Raw genomic sequence first — 9,566 nt, forward strand, 5'->3', positions numbered from 1 at the left:
TGCAGACACTGTTTAATATATTCAGAAATCAACAGAATATATATGGAAACCCTCTTCTTACCCACCTTATCTGCCATACTGATGTTTATTACAGGGAGTTTCTTTCCTAGTCAAGGTTTTTTTGAAAAATCATTTTTCTGAAATTCGAAAGGATCTGAAATACATAAACCCATATAACACACACTGTTGATAACATGATGATAACAGACATGAAAAGCCTTTAAGAAGCAAACGCATGCATTTGTACAAAAAAAATCTCATAATCATATGACAATTCTTAATTGGGGGGTTCGGGATCAGAGTGTCACAGCCTTATGTGCATGATGTTTATTACTCAAGAAATCATAAGTGACTCTTCAGCTATATGAGAAGATGCTTAGGCAACATCCTCACAGTACCTATTAGACAACACTTGATACCAAACAAATTTTTGGAGTAGAGAGAACCAAGCCCACGTTCATATCTTTTCAGAACTCTTTAAAACACATTTTGCAAGTGGAATTTCATGGCTATTGCATGAAAAACTCTTAATGAAAGTCGAAGCATTTAAAAAGAAATCTTTATATTAGTCCCTTTTCAAGGCATGGTAGGTCATACAGTCTATTAGTAAAGAAACATTGAATGCATATGAAACATTGAGAGTTGTGAAAACCATTATAAATAGTATTTGAAATACTTATGAATTCCTTTTGAAAGCGAACTCATAGGCAGAAAATCTGACATGCTTTATACCAGGGATAGGCAACTTATGGCACGCGTGCTGAAGGCGGCACGCAAGCTGATTTTTAGTGGCGCTCATACTGCCCAGGTCCTGGCCACCGGTCCAGGGGGCTCTGCATTTTAATTTAATTTTAAATGAAGCTTCTTAAACATTTTAAAAACATTATTTACTTTACATACAACAATAGTTTATTTTTATACTATAGACTTATAGAAAGAGACCTTCTAAAAATGTTAAAATGTGTTACTGGCACGCAAAACCTTAAATTAGAGTGAATAAATGAAGACTCGGCACACCGCTTCTGAAAGGTTGCCGACCCCTGCTTTATACAGACTTCCACTTTTGTCACTGTTGCACATATATGGAGCAACAAGATATCACCATAAAATTACCCTCAGAACCGTGGCACTCACATGTCGCCTCATTGCTCTCTGATTTAATTTTTGAGACATTTTCTTGAGCCTTTTCCCTCACTGTTAAAAATTAACTTGTCTTGTTTTCTTTAGTTTTTTATCAGTGAGGAAAAGGCCTATGTCTGCATAATGTAGACATAACATATACTGCACACACCTGGAGTCTTCAGTGGTTGATAATGTTAGATCCCTCTCCTTCTCAGTATCCTGATCTGAAGTGTTTGTCTTCCCAGTGTCCAGGTTGCTTCCAGCAAAGGTGGGTGAAAATATTGAGGTGAATGCATGAGCTTAAGTACGTGTGCCTCAAAAATACTTGCCCAGACAGGTGCTGATGGGCTTTGCAGAGTGAAATTATTCATAAATACCCCTGGTACAGTGTTGTGATTTCAGGGTTCCCAGTGAATCTGATGCTGGGTAGAAATCATGGGACTTCGATCCAAGGTGATTCAATTCAATTCAATAAAGCTTTATTCAGCACGTGCACAAAGAGAGCCCCTGGTACAAAGAATCAGGCAGAGTCCCTCCAGCAAGGAGCCCTTCCCCTTGCTACTTTATAGCACAAGGTGCTTATATAACAACTTACATAACATGAAACTCTAACCAATCAGAGTTAAACAAACCCATATATGGGTTTGTTTATCACATCCTCATAGTGCTCCAGTCCACATGCTGAGCTCACACCCCTCCCCGTGGCCTTCTCCAGAATGTTCCTAGGCCAGTGAGCCACAGCATGCTTCCCTATGCAGAAGCACCCTGTAAACCACATTTTATCTAAAATAAACACAACCATACCCATCAATGGTCTGTCACTGAATTGGAAATCCACTGATTACAACTCCCATTAACGAGTAATGGCTGGCAATGATCATTCAGTGCCCACCTGGCTGTATATTCCCTCTTTTGTTGTCACTGGAGAGCAACTCCCAAACTTACTTCAGTGACAACCATATTTCAGAAACAACTATACCGCAAAAATTCATAATTTCTTTTAGAAGGCTTTCCTTTCACCCTCCCACTTCCCTGATTTTTGTCATATAGACAGCAAGCAGCAAAAGACCAGAAGTCTGAAGCGCAGACAATGCAATGTTTATTGGGGTTAGTTTCTGTCACAGCAGGGTCACCTGGGCCTTCTCTCCTCTCAGCCATCTTCTGACCCCCTCTGGCCAGAACCGGCTGGTCAGGTCATCGGGGTCCTCCCTCCGCAGCGCATTGTCCTCCCACTGGCCGGAAACTGGCTATGACTCCCAAGCTGGGCCTCCCGGTCACCAGTTGCTGGGGTATCCAGGCCATTGGCTGGGGTCCAAATTCCATCGCTGGTCCTCTGTAACAACAAACTCCCTCTTCCATCACCTCATTAAACCAGTAACACCCAGGGAAGCAGTCCTACCCCCTCTGCATGCAAACCATTGAAAATAACAAGAAAACTCCTCACTTCGTCACAGTTTCCAACCAAGCATATTCTGAAGCCCTTCATACCAGTTGGGCTTATCTCTATATGCTGAAAGAGACTGTTCCCTAGTGTTCCATTCCCAGCTCTGATGCCGCAAAGCATTTACTCCATGTCCCGTCTCTTAGCTCTGATGCCGCAGAGCCTTGCCTGTGTCCCTGTTCCCGCTCCCAACTTAGCAAGCATGATTCCAATTTCCCTTCCACTTCCTGTTTGACCCCAGTTTATATAGTAATATTCTCAGCTATATCTTAACCAATCATTTTACTGAAATTTAACTGACTAATTCCAACATATTGTAACATAATTTTCTAACCAATTGTATCCTACTACCCTAATTAACTTACACTTAGCAAAATTAATTATACAGCAGACAGAAACAATTAAAGAACCAGACAGATTAACAATAGAAAAGTGGGGGCCATAAAGATGAAACAATAAAGAAATGAGGGTTTCACAGCCACAACCATTAATAAGAGATTTCTCGCCAGACAGGATGTTATCAAACTAAGTTTTCTTTAACCATCTTAAGATCGGTTTCTTTTTCTGGTGGTGATGGGCACTATCAGGACAGGATCGTCTTCCTAACAGCCCAATAACACCTTATTTCAATGTGACTGATTTGGGATGTGAGGATGTGACTGTACTCTTCCCAGCTTATAACTGTCCTGGCTGCTTAGCCAAAGGCCTTAGCCTAAGAACAAGGCCTTATACTATCCTAGTCAGAGAAGGCCCATACATGGGCAGACTTATGATTTTGATTCTGTTTTGTACCTCTGTAACTAGCTAAGTGATAAAAATACACCTAAATTCTTAAATTATACTTATATAATTAATTATATTTAAAGACATGCCTCAATATCTATATTCCAACAACTTCATACACACTAACGATATACATATTCTGACAGAACAGTGAGTTTCAGCAGATCCTGACCTTTCATATGATATATGACATGGCATTCTTTGTATGAAATATAGCATATTTCTGCGTGAGATGGCAGACAGTGAGGAGGGCCAGGCAGCTTTGTGGGTTTAGAAAAAAAGGTGCAAACCTTATGTATAAGTTTACATATGGTATACATATAAAATTAGGGAATGGTTAACAATGCATGATGGGAAGTTGATCCCATGATCACAATCACTCCTGTGCGATCTGTTTGGGACCCAGCATACAATGCCAAACCAAACCTTCCCAAAATATAGTGCAGTGGACAGTGATGAATTGCACAGTGGTGCACCTCAGTCTGAATTGATAAAAGTGCTTCTGGTGACTACCCTCACTGCCGACACAAGGAGTCCAGTAGGTATGCACACAAGTGACACAGTAGCTGTAGCAAGCCTATGCTGACATAACTTGAGTGAAGATATGCTGGTAGTATAGATATAGCCTTAGGTGTATGAAATGTTTGGGAGAGCTAAAAGGAAAAGTATTAGGGTAGACCAAGATTCATTCAGGTGTTTAGGCTCCAGCTTTTGTGGTACTGGTCTTACTGTACCCTAAAGGCTGAGAAACAAAGAGGCACATAAGAACAAAATATCATGTATTTATTAAAATTTCTTTATTTCAGGGTATATAACTCATGTTGTGGTTACCAAGCTATCTTGGGGTTGTAGATGTGTGTGTGTTATGTTTTGAAGACCAAAACTATAAATGGGTTCAACAAAGAATTAGATCAGTTCTCAGAATAGATGCATCAGCTATTAGCCAAGACAATCAGGGATGCACCCCCATGCTCTGGGTGTCCCTAAACCTCTGACTTCCAGAGTGGACTGTGGGATGGTTCACTCAGTGATTATTTGTTCTGTTCATTCACCCTGAAGAACCTGGCACTGGGCGCTGTCAGAAGAAAAATTACAATAGATTTTTGCCTTTGAGAAGGATGTTACATGAGATAGTATACTGCCTTTATAGAGTATTTGAGAATCAAATTATACACAATGACATGTGGAAAAACACTAAAGATTGGATTGAGAGGCAAAATAACAGTTGCAAAAGGCAATCACCACTGGTGGATTGAATGAAAACAAAGTCTTGAGATCAGGCCAGAATTTCAGTCAGACTGGAAGTCAGATGATCCAACAGCTCAAACAGGGCCCAGCTGGCCTTGATAAGAGGGCTGTGGGGGAGGAGCTGAGGAGGAGTCTCTCTCTAGCGGTGGAGAGAGAGGGACCTGGCTGCCTGGCAGGACCGGCGCTAGAGTTTTTCGCGCTGTAGGCACACGGCCATTTCGCTGCCCCGCGCACCGCTCCCGCGGCTCTGGTGGAGCTGCTGCAGCCATTTCTGCAGAAGGTCCGTTAGTCCGCGGCTCCAGTGGAGCTGCCGCAGCCGTGCCCGTCGGAGGTCCACCGGAGCCGCGCGGGACCAGCGGACCATCCGCAGGCACGACTGCGGCAGGTCCACCAGAGCCGCCTGCAACCCCGCCCCCCCGGCAAAATGCCGCCCCCCGAAAATCCTGGCACCCTAGGCGATTGCCTAGTTCGCCTCAATGGAAGCGCAGGCCCTGCTGCCTGGGAGCTCAGGGTACCAGGAGTAGAGCAGCACTGGAGAAAGGCAAGAGGAGCTGGGGAGCTCCAGCTTGGCAAATCCCCAGGCTGCGGGCCTTGTTAAAGGCCCAAGCAGGTACTGGGGTTGCAGAGGTGCAGCTGGGGTAAGGCAGAGGCAGAGGCAGCTGGTCCAACCCCCTTGCCAATGATGAGCAGCCTTTACAGACTGCAGTCTGCCCCAGGGAAAGGGGGCTAGATGATGACAGGCAGTAGTCACTGAGGCAATGTGGCCTTAGAGCAGGGGTTGGCAAACTTTGTGGCCTGAGGGCCACATCGGGTTTCTGAAACTGTATGGTGGTCTGGTTAGGGGAGGCTGTGCGCCCCCAAACAGCCAGGCATGGCCAGGCCCTTGCCCCTTATCTGAACCCATCTTGCTTCTTGCCCCTTGACAGCCTCCCCTCCTGTCCCATCCTCCCCATACACGCCCCCTGTCCCCTGACTGCCCCCAGACTCTCTGCCCCAAATGCCCCTTACTGCCCCATCCAACCCCTCCTCTCCTTCCTGACTGCCCCCCAGGGATCCCTGCCCCCATTCAACTCCCCTGTTCCCTGCCCTCTGACCGTCCTGACTCCTATCCACATGCAGAACCCTGAGATAAAGGAGCACTGGGGTCAGGGAGAGACACGGGGCCTAAGGCAGGTGAGCCACCGGCCAGCAGAGGGCACTCCAAACTGGACAAGAGCTAATTCCCAAGACAACCAATAGGAGGCGCCGCACCAGTAAGTCTCGGCTCTGCTACAGCCACCCATACCCCATTCATAGATCTCAGGGTGTAATCTTTTGCAGGTTTATGGGGTCTTTTACCAGTGAAAGTCTTACACAGTAATATCCTTAATGTCTATTTATTAACAATTACAAATACAGAATGTACACACTAAGCATTCAATGCCCATCACTCCCAATAAGGCAGATGAACTTCTCTTGATGCCCAGTCAGGAATGGGTCATCTGGGGAACTCCAGCTTCTGCATGATGATTGGCAAGGTGTTGAGGTCTGGCAACTCTGATCTCAGGGCTGTGTCCTGGAGTTGGTTCCAAAGAACTTTCTTTTAGACCCCAGCTTATACACCTCTACCCTGCTATAACGTGACCCGATATAACACGGGTTCACATATAGCACGGTAGCAGTGGGGCTCAGGCGGCGCTTTAAAGGGTCAAGGGCTCCGGCTGCTGCGGGGAGCCCCGGGCCCTTTCAATCACCGCTGGAGTCCTGCCACTGCTACACTGGGACTGTGGCAGCAGGACTTGCTGGCGATTTAAAGGGCCCAGGCTTCCTGCAGCAGTCGGAGCCTGGAGCTCTTTAAATCACCATGGGAGCCCTGCCACCACTACCCTGGGGCTGTAGCAGAGGGGCTCACCAGCGATTTAAGGGGCCTGGGGCTCCAGCTGATGCGGGGAGCCCAGGGCCCTTTAAATCTCCACTGGAGCCCTGCCACCTCTACCCCATGTCTGCATCAGCAGGGCTGCTGGCGATTTAAAGGGCCTGGTGCTCCCTGCAGCAGCTGGAGCCCGGAGCTCTTTAAATCATCGCTGGAGCCCTGCTGACCCTACCCCGATATAACGGGTTTCAGCTATAACATGGTAGGGATTTTTGGCTCCCCACGATCATGTTATAGCGGGCGTATAGGTGTATAGTGAAACTTAAGTCTGGCTTAGCTATACCTTAACCAATCATTTTACTAAAATAATACTAACCAATCCTAACCAGTAGCCTAGTTTGTGGGATGCATCCCACGCAGCTGCTTCTCTTCACCACATTTTTTTAAAAAGCGGTGCCTCACAGGCTCCACTTTGAATGGCCTGCCCCTTTTCCCCTAGCCTGCCTCATCATACTCTGCCCCACCCCGCTGATCAGCTGTGTCTCCCAGCAGGAGGGAGATAGCTGACTGCCTGGTGGGGAGGGGAAGACCTGAGCTCCTGCGGCAGCAAGCTGGGCTGGCTAAATCAGTGGGAAGAGAAAGACTCTGAGTCGGAGAGCCCCGCCTTAGCTGCATACCCCGCCGATCAGCTGTGTCTCCCAGCTGGAGGGAGATAGTTGATCTGTGCAGGAGGGAGGGAGAAGAACTGAGTTCCAGCAAGGTGGGTTCCTGCCAGCAGGCTTTGCGGGCTTCCCCTAGTGTGCTGCATAAACTCTGCCCCCTCCCTGCCTCCCGGATTAGCTGTCTGGCAGCAGTAGGGAGGCAGACAGCTAATCAGGGAGGGGAGGGGTGGAAGGGGAAGAGGCAGTGGGGAAGGGTTAGGGGTGGGTAAGAGAGGAAAACTGAGACTATCAGGGGAAATCTTCATAGCAGTACGATCTCTGCCTTGGGGGTGTGGATGGAATTGTCTCCCAAGGGAAGGCTGGAAGGAGCTATCTGCTGTGGTAGTATAATCTGAGGTGTGATTATTGCTAGTTGAAAACTTTTCCCAATACCCTGTGTTTAGTTTAGTCCATGTGCTCTGGCAAACATAAGTCCAAGCACCATGTTGGGGGGCAGGGAGAGGTAGCCTGATTTTCCCTCTCCTATCAGGGAAAAGTTAAACTTGAATTGTTTCCTAAGGGAAGCGTTTGTCATCATGTTGAGAGGAGGGGAAGGCATTGCTGAGTCCCAGGATTGGGTAATTCTCCGGCGATGGTGGTCATTAAGTTACTAATTGTCATTCAGTTGCTGCACACAATGGCTGATGATGATTGTTGAACAAGGTCAATGCCTTGTTTCTTGGGAGTTGCCTTCTGTAACTTGTCTCATTTCATCCCACTCTCTCCTGTGAGTCCAAATTCTGGTTCTAAGGACCTGGTGCCTGGATCCCATATTGCCTTGCACTGAGATTGGGAAATAGTGCCCTGACATGCAACTCCTCCTATTGTGCCAGTGTAGATCCTGCTGTTAGTACAGCTCTTTGCAGGTGCACTTGTCTTGTGTTTAGGTGAAACTTTGGACTTAGTTTAGTGGGGATGAATTCAGAGACAGAGCTAAACTGACACTACTGTCCTGCTGTGTGGATCCCAGTGTGCTTGTACTGTGAATTTTTGGCATGCACATGTGGCTGTATTTATCTCATTTTGCTGATAGTGCTACTTCCTTGGTGTGATGATGACATTATGCTAAGATGAATGGTGAAAATAGTGTCCTGGTGATCACTCTGCTGTTCATGTGAATCTTGCATTTTTGTATGCTGTGTTGGTGTAGCCTTCTTGTTCCCAGGAAATTAGAGCCACAAGGTGAGTGAGGTAATATCTTTTATTGGATCAACTTTTGTTGGTGAGAGAGAACTCCATGAAAGCTTCAAAGCTTCTTTCTTCTTCCTGAAGAAGAGTTCTGTGAAAGCTCAAAAGCTTGTCTCTGTCACCAACAGAAGCTTGTCAAATAAAAAATATTTCACCTTACCTATCTTGATATGTATTACCTCACCCAGCTTTCCAGGAGTGAGTTTTCATGATGACATGGAAGTGCTCTGACTGGTCCTGACTTCTGTCTCATACCCTCTAGCTTGCACTGCAGCCCAGTACCTGGGGGCTGGGTGCCTGCGGTGCTGAGACTCTGAGGTCAGGGACTCACAGACCCAGCTGGGAGGGGAGGGGCACCTCCTCCTCGGCCTCTCTCTCTTGCTGCCTCCTTTTCCCAAGTGGCCTCATGATGCACAGAGCCAGCGTGGCTGTTTTGATTTTATATACAATACTGTAAACCTTTTTTTATATTAAATGCAAAATAACACATGTACTTATGAAACAATATCATTCTTCTGTTTTTATTTTAAGTACAAAATAAATATGTATAACAAATTTAAAAGTATGTAACTAGTAATTTGATATGGCGGTGGGTGGTGCCTTTTTTTATGTGTTCGCTCCCCCTGATGTTAGAACCTGGCTATGCCACTGATCCTAACATAGTATAAAACAATTCTTTAACCAATCATACTCCACCACCTTAATTGATTTACACCTAGCAAAATGAATTATGTAACAGATAGAAACAATCAAAGAACCAGATAGAGACCATACCGATAAACAGTAGAAAAGTGGGGATTTCACACCTGTGACAAAGTTCCTTCTCCACCTTGGTGGGTCCTGCGCTTATTGGCGGATTTGTTCACCTCAGTGATCTTCCTTTCTTGTGGAACTCTCAGTCTGAGTCAGCTCCTCCTGTGTCTGATCAGGAGTTGGGAGGTTTGTGGGGAACCCAGGCTCGCCCTCGACTCCGGGTTCCAGCCCAGGGCCCTGTGGATTGCAGCTGTCTATAGTGCCTCCTGTAACAGTTGCAGGACAGCTACAACTCCCTGGGCTGCTTCCCCATGGCCTCCTCCAAACACCTTCTTTATCCTCACCACAGGACCTTCGGGACCGGCTTAAAAAAGAGCTCCACTCCAGTCAGGCAGGGAGGAGCAGAGGAGAAGGATGTGTGGGAGGAGCTGAGAGTGAGTACTGCTGGAGGATTGAGGAGGAAAGCATTGGTCAGAAC

This window comes from Chelonoidis abingdonii, chromosome 16, assembly GCF_003597395.2.
Source record: "Chelonoidis abingdonii isolate Lonesome George chromosome 16, CheloAbing_2.0, whole genome shotgun sequence".
Classification (NCBI taxonomy): Eukaryota; Metazoa; Chordata; order Testudines; family Testudinidae; genus Chelonoidis; species Chelonoidis abingdonii.